The sequence below is a fragment of the Mus musculus genome, chromosome 6 (genome assembly GCF_000001635.26).
Source record: "Mus musculus strain C57BL/6J chromosome 6, GRCm38.p6 C57BL/6J".
Lineage (NCBI taxonomy): Eukaryota > Metazoa > Chordata > Mammalia > Rodentia > Muridae > Mus > Mus musculus.
The window spans coordinates 100,494,416-100,511,389 of NC_000072.6; the positions used below are offsets into that span (position 1 = coordinate 100,494,416).

Below are 16,974 nucleotides of genomic sequence, written 5' to 3' on the forward strand. Positions count from 1 at the left end.
CACCATGGTCCCAGGGGGCATCTCTGGCTACTCACGTCAGGCTGTTCCTCACTGCCTCTGAGTCTCCAGTTCTGCCTCTCTTCATTGTCCTACATCCTTCTGTTTCTCCTTCTCTTCCATTTCTCTATCACTTACTTGTTCCTCTTAGTGGCACCTAGGGTCTCTGAGTGTCTGCAGTCATCTCAGGAGTGGTCTCACCAGTGCTATGCCTCTTTTGTGCATTGTGGCAGTAGTCAGGGGTCATCTCCGCTCGCTTTTTTCAGGGAATGTTTGGCTTCTCATGATTCAGATGTCCATAGCTCGGAATCCCAAGCATAAACACAGCCTCTCTCTCCTTTCTGACGCCTACTGACACACACGTGACACTATAGTCACACCTAAAATGTCTCTCTGGGTAGGGCAGGGCCTTTTTTATTTTAAAACTACTTTTGTTTTTGGTCTTGTGGGAAACTTCAAATTTACAAAATGCAACAGAGCCAGACAGCGAATACCCAGGTAGCAGCCCTGTGGTGGGTCCAGGTTCCTGTCTGTTCCTACCCTCATATTCCTATGCACATCTCGAGACCATGTCATCTGCATCACTGTTTACAAAACACAAACCATTAGCCTAACTTCCTGCATACCTGAATCTTTCCATAAAATCATCACTGGCTGAAAGCCACCTCAACTCCTATTTTCCTCAGCATGTGTTCTGAAGAGTCAGGGTTGGGGCTCCCCAAACCACTAGGGTGGGATGCACCTCCCAAATTGTTTCAGGAAAAAGCCGGAGGCTCTTGGGAAGAGTAATTCCTTCCCTCCGGTTTCCTTCACAGTCTGGAATGTAAAAGCCAAACCCAACAGCCACAGGTTTGCCAAGAACTCCAAAAAGACGATCACGTGTCCAATTACCATGGAGACGCGATGACAAAGGGAACTTATTCCTGCTGTTTAGACAGAGCAATCCTGCAGCCGCTGTTAGGAATGGGAGGCAGGCTGCCTGGGCCATGAACACCTGACTGTCGCCCACGAAGGGCTAGAGGTTGTCAGCACCTGGGATTAGCACTCGGGCTTGTGCTGAGAGCTGGCCTGGCCACCGTGCTGGGACACTCGGAAAGCCAGGCTCTTCCTTAGCTGACTTCCGTGGCTCAGCCAATGGCTTCACAATGACTTCAATAGAGAACTCATCTGAAGTATGTTTTATTAGTCTAGCATTATTTTGTCCGTTTTCAATGCTGGTCATTTATATGATGAGTCCTGTGATTTTATTAACCCAGGACAATTCCGAGCCTGTTCCCCTGACATGAATGCAGTATTGAATTTGTGGTCTAAAAGGGGCAGGCTTTTCACTTAGGCATCCTCATAAATCAAGGTACCAAGAGACCCAAGAATAGAGGGTCCCATCTTTTAAAATAACTGGGTCTGGACCAGCAAGATGGCTCAGCACAGACACTTTGCACCAAGCCAGACAACCCTGAGTTCAGATCCCTGGGCTCCAGATAGGGGAAGGCAGAGAACTCACTCCTGAAAGTTGTCCTCTGATCTCTACACGTACATTTGTGCCCAAAGGTACCCATATTTGTCAGACTAAAAAGTAATAAAATCAGCCAGGTGTGGTGTCTGGTGAACACTTTTAAACCCAGCACTCAGGAGGCAGAGGCAGGTCAATATCAGAGTTTGAGACCAGCCTGGTCTACAGAGTGAATTCCAGGATAATCAGGGCTACAGGGAAAAACCCTATCTCAAGGAAATGTAATAATATTATTAATAACAATCTAATTTTAATTAATTTAATATGACAAGACTAATACATTGTAAAGCAATGAAAGAAAATAAGAGTTTCAAGGTGCATGCCTTGGAATCCCAGGTACACAGGAGGCTGAGGCAAAAGGAGCACCAGGGCTTGGAGGCCAGCCTGGGCTACATTCCAACTCAACCAAAGCCAAAAACAAAATAAAAAAACCTGGGTTTCAGAGTCAGTGCAAGGCTAGCTAGCTAAGGCAGCAGTGAGCCCTGTCTTAAAATAAGAAGGAGGTCTGGGACATGGGCCAGTGATACAGCATTTGTGTCAGTTTCTAGTGATGTGACCATCTCAAATAAAATATATACATGTGTTATATACAGAAACTCCTCATAGGAAATGTTGCTGGTGCTCCGACCTTACCCAGGTGGCTTCATTAGTCCTGGGTCCATGCCCATAGCAGCCCTCAGCCAGGCTGGCCACTTTAGAAAGTGCTCCTGGGGCATGGCCCTGACCTGGGGCCTTTGTACCTATGTTAACAGCTGTGTAGCTTGGTCCTCTTGTGCGACTCCTAACAGTGGGATCCGGGCCGGTCTCTGACTCTGTGGCCTGCCTTCAGGACCCTTTCTCCCTGCTGGGTTGTCTTGTCTAGCCCTAACAGAAGAGGTGCCTAGTCTTATTAGACTTGATATGCCATGGCTGGTTGATATTCATTGAGACTGGGGCTCTGTGGAGAAAAGGAGGAGGAGTGGATGGGTGTGGGGAAGGCGGGAGGTGAGGAAGGAGGGGAAACTGGGGTCAGGCTGTAAGTTAAATTAAATTAAATTTCAAAAGAAAAGAAAGTGCTCATTGGGTGGGGTAGTGTAGAACATCCCCTAGCGGTCAGAAATGGGAACAAGTTGAGGCAACATCAGTTCCTCCCTCCTTCCCCTCCCTTCTTCCCTCTCCCCCTCCCTCCTTCCCCTCCCTTCTTCCCTCTCCCCCTCCCTCCTTCCCCTCCCTCCTCCCCTCTCCCCCTTCCTCCTTCCCCTCCCTCCTCCCCTCCCCCCTCCCTCCTTCCCCTCCCTCCTCCCCTCTCCCCCTCCCTCCTTCCCCTCCCTCCTCCCCTCTCCCCCTCCCTCCTTTGCCTTTCTCTCTCCCTCTCTCCTTCCTCTCTCTCTCTCCCTCTCCCTCTTTCCCTTTTCCAAACCTTTCCTCTTTATTCTAGCTTATTTTAACATGTGTGACCAGAGAATTCTGGAATACCTCCAGTCCCAGGCTGAGTAGAACTCCTGGCCATCTTACCTCCGACCTAAAATACAATCTCGGGGCTAGCTTCCAGGAAAGCTCAGTCCGGGGCAAAGCGAAAAGTCTGGAACACACCAGTAGAACTGTCTGATTAGTGGACAGAGGAGCCCCCTAGACTGGGCTCCTTGAGTATCTGAGGCGAGAGGGAGGAGTTTTTGTTAAACCTGTATGGAAATGTGAGTGTGTGTGTGTGTGCGTGTGTGTGTGTGTGTGTGTGTGTGTGTGATATCTTTTAAAAAATACATACAGTAAAATGTGCTTAAAATATAGAAAGTAGGACTGGAGAGATGGCTCAGTGGTTAAGAGCACTGACTGCTCTTCCAGAGGTCTTGAGTTCAATTCCCAGCAACCACATGGTGACTCACAACCATCCGTGATGAGAGCCGATGTCTGTCTTCAGTGTGTCTGAAGGCAGCTATGGTGTATTCATATACATAAAATAAATAAATAATTCTTTAAAAAATATAGAAAGTATTTCCTTTAGAATGTCACATCACGGAGTGTCAGTCCAACTGAGATTCATTTTAAAAGGGAAGATACTAGGGTTTAAAAGCTTTTAAATGACAGTACAGGATGACATGGTTTCCAATGTTTAAGCCTCTGATTCCATCTTGCTAGAGGGCTTGATGAGCCTGGTTATATCCAGATAGCTCCAGAGCTGCCGTGATGGAAGCAGAGCTCAGGGACCTGGTACCCCGTCCATCTAGCTTCCTCTCCAGTCTCCTCTTCCATATCATTACCACTGAGACATTCAGTGGGACTCAGCTCTTCCCAGGCTTACCAGGACAAGGACCAAGCCCTGCCATGCTCTGCTGAACTCTCTATGTCACTGAGCATGTTAGCTCAGCTTTCGATAAGCCCTTTCCTGCAGTGCCCTTTGACCTTTGATGCTTTTCTGTGAATGGATGAAGCTGTTGGGAATGGCTGTTTGACAGACTCTTCCCTTATGCCTGGCAACCTGGAGCAAGGATTTACCCAGAGAGAGCTGTACTTCATCTGGAAGGGACACTGTAACCATGGCTACGGAAGACACAACCAGTTCAGGAAAACCCCCATTCCAGGCAAGCAAGCCTTGGTGAACATGAGAAGACCCCACTGACTACCCCTCTACTCCAGAGCCCACCTTTTCTGCTCTGGAAGCTTTCAGAAGCTGTCCTCAATCAGGTCCAGACGAGGAAGGCCACTCTCCGAATGACTCAGTTGGTGAGCATCAAGTGAGAAAGTCGTACGTAGCTACATAGGCTGTGATTGGCCCTTAGAGAACAGCGCACAGTGCAGGGATGGGTGAGAGTTAGCTATCATCTCTGCATGACCCCTTGCCTATGGCCATATAGCTGTGTGGTTAACTCCCACTTGCAGTCACTGGGCAGACACCAGCCTGTGATGACCCTTGGGAAGCAAGGTTAGGTCTGATAAAAGGCTTTTCTGAGTAGTGTCTTTTAGCTATCTACTTGTCTCTGGTAATGAAGATCAGAGGTGGCAGTGACTGAAGACATCCAGAAGGCACATGAGGGAGGACTTTGCAAGTGAATGGTGAAGGCTGAGAACTAAGTAGGATCGGGGGTGGGGCAGAAGGCCACACAAAGCAGTAAGGAGCCCTAATAAGGAGCTGCAATTAAGGTCAGAGGGCTCCAGAGAGCTGTCTTACTGCCACCATTGTGTGAGCTGCGACAGTGAGTCATGAATTTCTGGCTGCAGAGGGCAGGGCTACTTACCAGTCAAAGCCAGAGAAGCTCATGGCTCCCCTAAAGCTACAAGTCTCTGGCTCGTAGAGCTTGGAGCCAGTCCCGGGGCTGTCAGTTGATGAGGCCTTGACACTCAGGGGCCTGGAACTGGAAACCCAGAGGAAACCATGCTTTGCCTGTGGGTGCCTTCCATTCAGACAGCATGAGAACCCCAGGCGGCTGACTAGTAACAAAGCCATCAGACATTCCAAGGGGCTCATTCATCCAACATCGTGTGGGACTCTCCATATAGAGAAATATTTAATAACATGAAAATATTAACTCTTTTTTTTTTTTTTTTTTGAGACAGGGCTTGATGTAGCCCAAGATGGCTCCGACTTGCTGGATAGGCCAGGATAGCCTGAACTCTCTTTCTCCCTGGCTCTAACCTCAGAGCGCTGGTTTGCAGGTGTAAACGGCCGTGTCGTTTTCTTTGACTTTATACCTTAAACTCATGACTCAATGACAAGAAGAGCTTCCGGAGCCTCGGGCAGGCAGCCGCAGCGCCTGGTCCACCCAGTCCTTTTTCTAAGACTCTGAGAAGGTGCAGGGCCAGGAGGGCCTGCGTGTGGAATGACCTCTGCTGGCACACGTCTTCCAATACTTGGTTCCCGGCTATTGGTGCTGAGGTTTGAGAGGCTGGGGAGATTTGGGTGTGGAGCCTCACTGGTAAACTAGGTCACTAGAGGTGAATTCTGCTCTGCTTCTCCACTGTGTGGACTGAAAACTCAGGGGCTGTGAGATGAAATAAACCCTTCTTCCTGTAAGTGGCTTCGGTCAAGGTATTTGTCACATCTGTTAAGCAAGTGACTAATGCGAGTGCCTTCCCTGGGGTGAGAGGAGTCAGCTGCGGAAGATTTAGGGTCTCGAGTGATGGCCTTCCAGTTCACTGATCAAGTGACGGCCTATCTATCAGGTCACCGGTGTTTCTAATAACAAGGTGAGGGGCATGCCTGTAAAGTCAGCGAGATGTGGATGACCCTCCCTCCTCACTGTGGCAGAGAAGCCAGTGCCTCCCACGTAAGCAAGTGCTGTGGGCTCAGATGCAGTGTGGGGAGGGGGGCCGGGGCTCAGATGCAGTGTGTGTGTGTGTGGGGGGGTGCTTTGGAGCCTGAGGCTGCACCCAGTCCTACACTCACAGGCTGCTTAGCTCCCTGAGCGTCAGAATGCATGATTAGTTTACTGAGCCTGCGCTCCTGGTCCCTCCCACTGTCCTCTAAGAGATCTGAGCTGGCATCTAGGATGCGTGTACCTTCTAGGGTTTTCCTGTGTCTCCTGGCAAGCTTATGCTCATCGCTAAGTTGTGAGCACTAGGAAACCTCCGTGGCTTGTTGACTGCTGTAACAGTCTCTGACGATCTGCATGAAATCTGGGACATACTGGGATACACTGAAGCTTCACTCCACGTGGGACATATTGGGAGGTGGTCATAAGCCCGTTCGTTTGAGTTATAACTCACAGGAAAGTATCTTTAGGTCCATTTTGTAAATGGCAGAGCTCGCTTGAGAAGTGAAGAAACTTCACTTAGCAGTGAAGAAAAAGGAGCGACATTCAAATCTTGGTCTAAGTTCTATACTCCAACATATAATACACAGCCATGCTGCTTCTAGAAAGATCTGCAGCTTTAAGTTTCTCTCATTGGGACAAAATGGAATCTAAATTCTCTACCTGGAACCAGGGAGATAGCTCATCCTTAGTAAAAGTGCTCCCTGCATAAGCCTGCTGGCTGGAGTCTGATTGTAAGCACGCTGGGAGAAGCCAGATGCAGCAGCAGTAGTTTGTAATCCAGGACTCCCATGGGAGATGGGAGTGGAGACAGGAAAATCAGCTGGAAGCCTGCAGGCCAGCTAGCCTGCAGTACACAGCACTGCACAGAGACAAAGGGGACTGACCCTGCCTCAACCAGGCGGAAAGAGAACACCTACCCCTGACCATTGTTCCCAGACTTGTATGTAAACACCAAGACACATGCAAACATACACACTCACACCTACACACACACACACACACACACTCCAGTGTGACACATGCAAACATGCACACTTACACCTACACACACATACACATGTGCACACATACATACACACATGCTCATACACACACACACACACACACACACACACCCCTCTGAGTCTACCAGCTCCTTTACCTAGCAATGACAGGAAGTCTGTGGAGACTATAGGCTTCCTCCCCTCACCGTTGAATTTGATGGCATGGCACAGCCATTTTCACCACACTGGTTTAAGTGTGTGCACAACCCCATCAACTGTCACTCTACCCACTCTCAGCTCATTCACTCTGTTTGAGACAGGGTCTCATATAGACCAGGCTAGGCCTGGAACTCTCTATGTAGGTGAGGATGTTCTTAAACTTCTGACTCTCCTGCCTCTACCTCCCTCATACTAATACTACAGGAAGGCACCACTATACCCCTGAGGTGCTGAGGATCAACTCCACAGCCCTGAGCATGCTAAGCAAATACTCTATAGGGCTGCATCTCCCAACTCTTCACTCATTTGTCTTTCAGACATTTTGACAAACCCCCCCCCCCCCACACACACACATAACATTCACTGGAGGTAGATGGGGCAACATTGAGCTAACCTGGTAGGTAACCAAATGGAGCTAAGCTGGGTGATTAAACTGACTTGTCGAGACTCAGGACTGGTTGGCTCCTTTCGATGAGAAGAAGCGACTGGCCTGACCGATCACTTGCGGCAACCTTCAGACAAGTCAGCCTTCGAACCACTTCTAACCATCTACTTTCCTTAAATGCCATTTTTTTTTCATCAATGAAAAAGCATTTTAGAAATCCATTATGCTAATTAACACACCGGTGGGTGCTGAGCTAAGGCAGATAATTGGAGCACTTAGGCCACTTCCTCTGGAGTGTGGGGTTGTGATCTTTCAAACGTTAACTGCTCCTACAATGAAGATGAATTCGAGTGTGTCATGCTCGCACACATGAACACGGGAACACACACACACACACACACACACACACACACACACGCACCCTGTATGCTTCCACTTGAGAAGTAAATTACAGACAACATATCTGTCATAATAGCCAGCATTTACTGAGCTCTCCTGATGCATCTGGTACTTCGCTGAGTGACCAAAATAGCAAAGTTACCTCACTCCATCCTACAGGAAGAAACTGAGGCCCCAGGAAAGGCCTTTGAGGAAGTTGAGCCTGCCCTGGAGTTGCAGCTGCCTAGCGAACTCTCCATTTTAACCACTGCAGCCGCTGCTTGCCTGTCAGTCTGTGGAGACCTCCTGGGAAGTCCTCAGTCATCAGCATTGACCATTTCTCACTCCTGCCTCAAAACTTGGAACGATAAATAAAATCCTGTTCTTTGGGAAGGATTTCACAGCACGACTTCTGAGGATAATTGATTCCGAAGCAGCCTTGGGAACGCCTCTGTGAGACAACAGGGGTTCTATCTGGAAACAGGCAGAGCAGTGGCTGAGAGTCTGCCATGCCCACAGGGGACCCACACTAGAGTGGCCCCTGCTTCCTATGGGGCCTGCCAATGGAAATCCCTCTTCTCACTTCTGACCCGTGTCCCTGTTTAAAGCTAAGTAGGTCATCACACACACACTGCCCACAGGACTCTCTCCTCCTGCCTAGGAGGAAACTAAAACCTCACTCCAGTGGACCACACTATTGTGAGAACAGACAGAAGAAAGGAAGGGCCCACAACAGGAGAGCAAGCTGTTAAGGACTCCGCTATCTAATGATTGTAGACTTGAAAGAGTTTGCTGGTGGATTCACAAAGTATCTACAAGAAAGAGGAGCCTCAAGGCTAACTTTGACATTGTTGGCCTGAGGCAAGAAGAGCCGGCGCTGCCTTGACCCAGTGGAATAGCCTGGGAGAGTCAAGTTGGGGAGAAAGTGGACCTGTTACTAGCTATTCATTCTATTCATTCTCTGTTCCTGCTGAACACATCACACTGCAGCTTAAAGTAGTGCAGTCTCACCCTTGCTGGGATGTCAGAAGGCTGACTTCACATTGCTAGCTGGGCTGGAAGTGTGTGTGCGTGTAGCTCTGGAGAAAGACTCTGCTTGGAACTTTGTCCTCCCTGTCAGCACTCTTCCATCCTTTGGGTTGGATTAAGCCGGTGGGATCACCTCCGTGGCTTAGGGTCCCCTGTGACAGACAACATTTACACCAACAGTCGTAGGGAGTCTGCAGTCCAGTTTGTGTGCTGGGGTAGGCAGGAGGGTAGCCGTCTGGACTGTTCCCAGGGGTCCGCCTGCCACACACAGAGCAGGCAACATAGAGGAAACAGTCTCCTTGAGAAACTTCCAGGCTGAAGGATGGGAGGAGGCAGGAGCGGGACCAGCCCCATCTGGATCTTTTTAGCCCCTGGAACCTGAAGCACAGAGAGAGGTCTGGCTCTTTGAAGCTGCTCCCCGAGAGCTGCCACAGGCCCCTCAATGGGCCGACTCTGCCAGGCCTCCTGCTCCGGCCTGAGGCATCTTGGCAGGGGCTGGGCTGAGTCTGGCAGGTGAGTCAACATTTGGCTCCTGTCCTGGGCTTTCTTAGGAAGGGCCACGTTCCAGATTGGCAACTGTGCTCATGGAGGAGGAGGAGAGAGAGAAGCCAAGATCCGGGGGCCTTCCTGCCATGTGGGCCACCTGAGCATCCTCTTCTCCAGGCCCTGACAGAGGCATGGGAGTGGGGGTGGAGGGTGGGGGTGGAGGTGGTGGGGGACACATTAAAGCCAGAGCCCTAGGAAAACAGAGTGGTACAAACAAGTCTCTTGCTGTGGAGTCAGGTCAATGACCCAGACTTTGTTTCCACATCTGTGAAATGGAGACAATTTCATAGTCACACGGAGACCATGACAGTGTCACAGCATGTTCCATGTGAAGTGTTCAACACATAGATTGGCATCCAAAGGTACCACGAAGCCCACACAAAGGATGCTACTAACCCACAGGGAGATGCTAGTAGGGAGAGGTGGCTCAGCCAGGCAGCATTTTGGAGGAGCAGGGGACCAGGTGAAGAGGCCAGGGAGACAGACAACCATCATGATGTCAGAGTGCAAGATAGTTGTTTATATGAATGGCCTGGGTATGAACTGAGCACAATTAATTGCTTAATGCCTGGTCACAATGCATCTTCAGCGGACTCCACAGGGAATCTGGATATGATGTGGCGGTATCCAAGACTCTCAGGTAGCCAGATAGAGTTTGTACTTCCTGGTGAAACGTAAGGGGGAGAGGCGGGCTGAGAGGGGAAGCCTATTTGCTTGCTGTACATAGTTGGGTTGCAAAGAAGGAAAATGTGTCCAAGTCCCTGTAGTGAGGATAGGAGAGGCTCCATAAAGAGTACACGCTGCCCCTCTCCTGCACTCACCTAATTTCTTGTCTTGAGGATCTCTCTCCAGCATTCTCACCTCCAACCTATTCAGTGACAATTCAGCCAGTTGGTCCCTAGAGAAATAAACGCATGACCTCAAGGTTAGTGCAGGCGGAAGCAAGATGACGTCCCTCACTGATGCGTTCCAGCATCACTCGAACAAGCATCAAAGCCATGACGTTGCCTATCAAGGACCACCATCATTTAGTTTGCTGGAATCTATCCCCATGGGCAATGGCTTTATCTTGTCCAGTGGCCAAGATGAAAGGGTCTCTCTGAGACCACTGTGCCCAGTGAGGGTAGCCAACATCCCAGAGCTAAGATCTCACTCCTATCAGAAGTGGATACAGGGAATCCAGTTAGAAGCTGCTGCCGGAGAGATCTTGGGCATATTCATTCCAAGGATGCCCCATGTTGAGAAATCAAGCTTGCCAGGCCCTACCACTGTCTTTGTGTATACTTCTTTCCCTGGTCCTTTTGCAAACTGGAAGGTACTCTCCCTGCTTCTCTGCCTTCTTTGGCGTACACACAACACTGAAGTTGCAGCCCTGGCCTGGTGTGACATTATCTTTCAGTTCAAGTGTCAAGCACTAGCTGAGTCATATTTCTCTTGTTTGGAAGATAGAAGTTCAGCTGGGCCTGTAAATCTCAGCTACTCTGGAGGATGAGGCAGGAGGACCACAGGCTCCAGACTTCATGAGCTACAGACTGGATTCAAGGATAGACCAGGCAACTTAGACTTTGTGTCAAAATAAAAATATCTCAGTGATAGAGTGCCCACTGTGTGTGAGGCTATAGGTGCAATCCTCAGTACAAGGAGAGGGGAGGGGACATCTGGGACCAATGATGGACAGGGATGTGGGGTCACACAGCCCAAGTATGGTAACTTATATGGGCCCTTTGCAAGTTTCAGACTGTCTGTACTCTTCATTGCTGGGATAGGGGGTTGGCTCAGCAGCCCCAAAATATCCACTTCCAACAATCCCCAACCCAAGTCAGGTGTCACACCTTCCCCTGGCACATGACTCCACAATGTTTCCCATCTAAGCTATTCCATAGCATTCCTAAATGGACCTGGAGAGAACGCGCCCGCCCTCACATTCCGGCTTTCTTCTAGCCTGAGAATGCCAGTGTTATTTCGCAACTCTGCTGCAATCCTGTTTTGCAAAACAAAGTCTCTTGTGGTTAATTAAATAATCAACTCTCATTTATCTTTTCAACAGGTCTCCCATTTTCCTAGAGTGGGTTTGTTTCATGTGGGACACACCCAGGTGGGTGTCTCTGGGATAGCCATGTGCCAGGGAATGGAACCACCCAGTTAACTGCAGGAGCACTCACGGCCTTGTCCGGGTGAGTAGGGAGCCACGTGCCGCTGGCTGAGTCCCCTACTTTTCATTAAGTCTGGTCTCAGGCGTGACTTTCCATTAGAGCTGAGAGCTCTGATGCCTTAACCCACCAGACAGGCAAGCAGCGGCAGAGGCTGTGCGCACTGTCAGGGCATGAAGAATAACAACAATAAGGCATTCATATTAGGAGAGGAGGTTCATTCATCACGGTTTGTTTGCCCTCTCAACAACCCAGTAGATTTGCTGTCGCTGTCCCCAGGGAAGCAGTGGGTGTACAGAAATCACATTGTGGTGAAAAGACTGTGGACTCTGCAGTCATGTAGGCCCCTTTTCAAATCCCAGTCCAGGCCCTTTGCGTCTCTGATGTGACAAACCTATATGGCAGTTCCGATTGGCCAGGGCCCAGGCTATCTCCCTAATTAAGAGCTTGGAACTGCCAGGTATGCTCTTGTAGTCTCTGTCGTGTTGGATACTCAGAAGGCTGACAGGCTGAGGCAGGAGGATCACTTGAGCCCAGGAGCTCAAAGCAGTTGTGGGCAACATGTAAGATCTTGTCTCAAATATGGGGGTGGGGGTTGTGGGGAGATAAGCTGGTAACTGCCCAGGCACCCGGCCTTCTCCTCAGTCTAAACCTCCCAAGTTACATAAAAAGGCAGCCATGCTGGTGCACACCTGCAATCCAGCTCTGGGGACATGAGACAGGCAGATTCCTCCAGTTGGCTGACCAGCCAGGATGAGAGGTCCAGGCCAGAGGGCCACCTTATCTCAAAAGGAAAAAAAGGGGGTGGTGAAAAGTCCCTAAGGAGCAACAGCCCAGGTTGTCCTGTGTCCTCCACATGCACATACTTCTACACGCATGTCCTATGCACACATACTTCTACACGCATGTCCTGCGTACACATACTTCTACACGCATGTCCTGTGCACACATACCAGCCCCCTACCAAATCCCCGTATCTTCAATAGTTCCAATGTCTACTCTGAACTACTTACTGACTCTCTCTTTTTTTTTCTTCTAAAAACTTGGAATCAATGAGTCTTTGTTTAATTATGCTAGGCAGAGAACACCCCAGAGTAGATGTGGAAAGTATCTCAGACCCAGCAGGGGTCCATTGGTACCAGAGTTTCATGATGGACCAGGTCAACTAAAAGAATCCATGAGCAAAGCCATGTTTTCTGCATTCCAAGAAACATTTCTCTTAGACAGCGCCTGCTGGGCCGGCATCTTCCTTTCCAGACCCTTCCACCATGAAGCTTCTTCTGGAGTATTGTACTGAGCCACCCTTCACTAACTCTATACAAGTATAACTTTCAGGAAAGAAGAGAGGCGAGCCTTTCCCTGCATCTCTTTCAGCTAGGTAAGACCATGTGACTAAGTTCTCACTAAGGGATGTAAACTGAGTGTCTCTCTTACTGACTAGAATGTAGGCAAGAACTCAGAATTCAGTTTTGATCCATGGATGGAGCAACAACCCTGAGCAACCAGGTAGAGGAAGAATGCTAGATTCCTACAGGACTCACCCATGGAGTTATCCCGGACGGTTCACCTACCACCTCCAGACAACTGCACAGAAAAGAAGCACTTGTCCTCTGCCTGGGTCCTCATTAATTCATTGACACATAAATTCAGCCAATTTCTAACTAATCCATTCACTTTCCCCTTATCAGAATTCTTCTTTGGAGTTTGCCTTTAGCAAGAACATTCTGGAACCAAAGCCAATCTGCTTTCCAGTGTAGATCAGTTTTCAGAATGTGGCTGCTTATAAAAACCAGATCTAGGCCACAGTTATGCTTTGGTTAGCTCAGATGGTCTGGGGGCAGGGGATCACCTTAGGAGTTTTTCTAGTTTCCTTTCAGTTGCTGTGACGAAAGCAACTTGTGAGAGGAGAGGGTTCAGTCCCACAATCCATCACTGAGAGCAGTCAGGACAGGAGCTTGAGCAGGAGCAGAGGTAGGAACACTGCTTACTGGATTGCTCAGTCTGCCTTCTTATACAACCCAGGACCACCTGCCCAGGGATGGCACTGCCCAAAGTAGGCTGGGCCCTCTCACATCAATCATTAATCAGAAAAATGCCCGACAGACTTGTTCACAGCCAGTCTGATGGAGGTAGTTCTTCAGCTGAGGCTCATTGCTTCTAAATTATTCAAGTTTGTGTTGGGTTGACGAAAAGAGAAAGAGAGAGAGAGACAGACAGACAGACAGAGACAGAGAGACAGGGAGACAGAGAGAAGAAAACCCTAGCCATTTCCAACATTTGCAAACGGAGAGAGTCCACACAAAAATGGGAACACCTGGCTTCTCCTGAGAGGTCCAAAGAACTGGCCATGAAAATCAACAGTTGCCACATTTGGATGTAGAAAATGTGTTTCATACAAAGGGTACCCTGGTTACCATGATTATGACCTGTGGCCGATGCTGGTGTGTTGAGGAGCTTTGGCACTTCAGAGCCTAATAGCTGGGCTTCCAAGTCCCCAGGCCATGTGGTCCTGTGTACAAGCATGGCAGCCCAGAGAGTAAGAGAATAAAAATATACCCAAGCACCTCCAAAACCCCAACAGCAACCAGGGGACATTAAGTGACATTAAGTGTCTCAGGTCCACAGTCCTCCCTTGTACGGCTGAAGGGCAGTTTGGGCACACAGGCTCCCAGAACTTGAGAGGCAGTTGCCCACAGTTGGTTTCACCCACCCCTAACATCCCTTTGTGGACGGGCTACCATTTTCCTGAACTGCCTCCCAGATGAACCATGTAGATGCTGGGGATGTAGCTCAGTTGCTGTAGTGTTTGTCTAGCATGTCTAAGGTCCTGGATTTGAGACCCAGCGCTGAATAAAAGCAGACATAGTAGTACACACCTGTAATCCCAGCACATGGGAGGTGGAGGGAAGCAGGAGGATCAGTGGTCCAATGTCTTTGTCCGCTACATAAAGTTCAAGGCCAGCCTAAGATATATAAGATCCTGTCTTAAAACGAAAATCAAAATGGACCACTTTGGCTCAGGAGTCAGAGCTCCCAGGCTCACTGGTTCCAGGTGACTCTGAGCATTTCTCATCATGGCCAGCTGTGCTTTTCTTCCCGTGAGGGTCATATTTATCTGTATTTAATAGTTACTGAAGGTGAATTAAAAACCAAAAATGAAAGACATACCCAGAGGCAATGTGTTTCAGAACAAGGCACACCAGAGGTCAAGTCCATGGGCTACAGAATGCTGCCATGCAGATCAGATTCTGCTTTGTTGAGTTCCTTGATGTTGTGTGACTTTTGATTATTCGTGTTGAGCCCTAGTTTACCGCACTGAAAGCTCACGTTAAAATTTAGGAATCCTTAACCCTGGACTTTGAATGAGCTTTTAAGATTAGGTAGGTGGCCATCTTAGACCACACTGCACGAAGAGACAGGCGCCTTTGGAGAAAGAATGGCCAAGGAAATCTAACCCTAACCCGAGTCCAGTAGCATCACTGTAGAGGGCCTGAAGGGAGGTGAGCGGGACACACCTGACCTGTTCGTGATCCTGCAGTCGCCAACAGGCTCTGGACCCCATCAGAGAGCAGGTCTTCTGATGTTGCAATCTGGGTGTCTTTCTCAACCTGGAGAGAACAGAGATCAGTAGCAATATTTTATTCTCCCTTCCTTGTCTTTTGAGACAGTTTCACTTATTATCCTAGGCTGGCCTTGGTCTCTCTATGTAGCCAAGGATGACCTTAAATTCTGATCCTCTTGTTTCTACTTCCCAAGTTCTGGGATTACCGGCAAGGGCCACTGTACCAGAGTCATGTGGACCTAGGCATTAAACCCAGGGCTCTGCATACGCTCAGCAGTCAGTCAGCCAGAGGAGCTGTGTCCCCAGGACAACCTTACTCCCCTATTAACCCCAATGACTAACAGACAACTCAGCACACACATGCCTAATATATGCTTCTCTGGAGTTGACGTGGCCAGCCCTACTCTATGTCATATATGACTCAATGCTCATAACTAAATGGAGATACTGAAAAGACACTCCCTCCACTTTTCTTGTTTGTTTGTTTGTTTGTTTGTTTTTAAAGACAGTGTCTGTCTTAGTCAATGTTCTATTGCTGTAAAGAGACACCATGACCAAGGCAACTCTTATAAAGGACAACATTTATTTGGGAATGGCTTACAGTTCAGAGGTTTATTCCATTATCATCTTGGCAGGAAGCATGGCAGTGTGCAGACAGGCATGGTGCAGGAGAGGTAGCAGAGCTCTACGTCTGGATCCACAGGCAGAAGGAAGAGAGAATGACACATTGGGTTGGGATTGGACAGTTGAAACCCCAAAGCCCCAAAGCCTATCCCCAGTGACACACTTCTTCCAACAAGGCCACACCTACCCCAGCAAGGCCACACCTCCTAATCCCTGTCAACTCTTGTCACTCCCTGATGACCAAGCATTCAAATATATGAGCCTATGGGGGCTGTTCCTATTCACACCACCACATTCCTCTTCCTGGCCCCACAAAGGCTTACAGCCAGATGGTAATGCAAAACTGCATTTAGTCTAATTTCAAAAGCCCCCATCCATGTCACAGCCTTGATACTGTTTAAAAGTCTAAAGGTGGAAGGCTCTTTGGAGACTCGTGGCAATCTCTTAACTGTAACCCTCTCCAAAATCAAAATCAGAAGCAGATCACAAACTTCAAACATACAGTGGCCCAGACTATATATTATCATTCCAAAAGGGAGCATAGGGAGAAATACTGGACAAAACAAGGCCTAAAAACAGCCAGGCAAACTCCAAACTGCACTTCCTTGTCTAATGTCAAAGGGCTTTTCAGATTTCCAACTCCTTTTAGCTTTGTCGACTGTAACACATCTCTTTCTCTTGGGCTGGTTCCACTCCCTATTAGCAGCTCTCCTTGGCAGGTGTCCCACAGTTCTAGCATCTCCAACTTCTTAGGGTCCCCAAGGCAATCCAGGCTTCACTTTCATAGCTTCACACAATGGACTCTCGGGGCATCCGTGCAAGGACAGCCCTGATACATGCCTGGCCACAGTAGCTTTCGTTAACCACAGGGGAGATTTCACAACTCCTTTCTTGTATCCTTGACTCTAAAGCCAGAACCACATGGCCCACACTGCCAAGTTCTTCTGCTTACTGGGGGCTGGAACATGGCATCTGCATCAGCTTTCTGTATTTGATGGTTTCTCTCACTGCTTAAGCTGTTATCCTGGAACTCTTTCTGTGGACCAGGCTGCCCTCAAACTCACAGACCTACCTGCCTCTATCTGCTGAGTGCTGGGATTAAAGGTATGTGCCACTACACCGGGTCCTAAGCTTTTCTCTAATTCCTTTTCACAGGTTAGAGGCTTATCTGGATGGGGTCTTGACCTGAGATCACCACTCCCTTTATTCCACTTCAGATCAAGCCTTAGCTCCCTGGTGCTCTTTTTCTGCTCAAACTGTACTTTTTGTATTTTTCCTTTCTTAGCTTGTTCCTTTTCATTATAGATCTGCATAAACATGACCACCAATAACCAAGCAACAATGTCAACACTAAGCTGTCTT

At 48.8% G+C, this 16,974-nt stretch overlaps 1 long non-coding RNA gene and 1 other non-coding gene across 4 annotated transcripts; both read right to left on the bottom strand.

The window, feature by feature from the left end:
* Window positions 1-265: 265 nt before the first annotated feature.
* On the bottom strand, window positions 266-399 carry Gm23234. The gene has a single exon (XR_003956631.1). It is a non-coding gene; the product is annotated as a small nucleolar RNA SNORA17 (small nucleolar RNA).
* A 9,376-nt stretch (window positions 400-9,775) lies between these two features.
* On the bottom strand, window positions 9,776-15,614 carry Gm33741. 3 transcript variants are annotated; one of them, XR_001785441.1, is made up of 4 exons: window positions 15,590-15,614; window positions 14,942-15,034; window positions 10,098-10,174; window positions 9,776-9,940 (listed from the first exon to the last, which is right to left on the bottom strand). It is a non-coding gene; the product is annotated as a predicted gene, 33741 (long non-coding RNA). The 3 variants fall into 3 exon arrangements; XR_001785440.1 differs by having other exon boundaries at window positions 9,776-10,174; window positions 14,947-15,034; XR_377923.3 differs by having other exon boundaries at window positions 9,776-10,174.
* Between the last annotated feature and the right edge of the window lie 1,360 nt (window positions 15,615-16,974).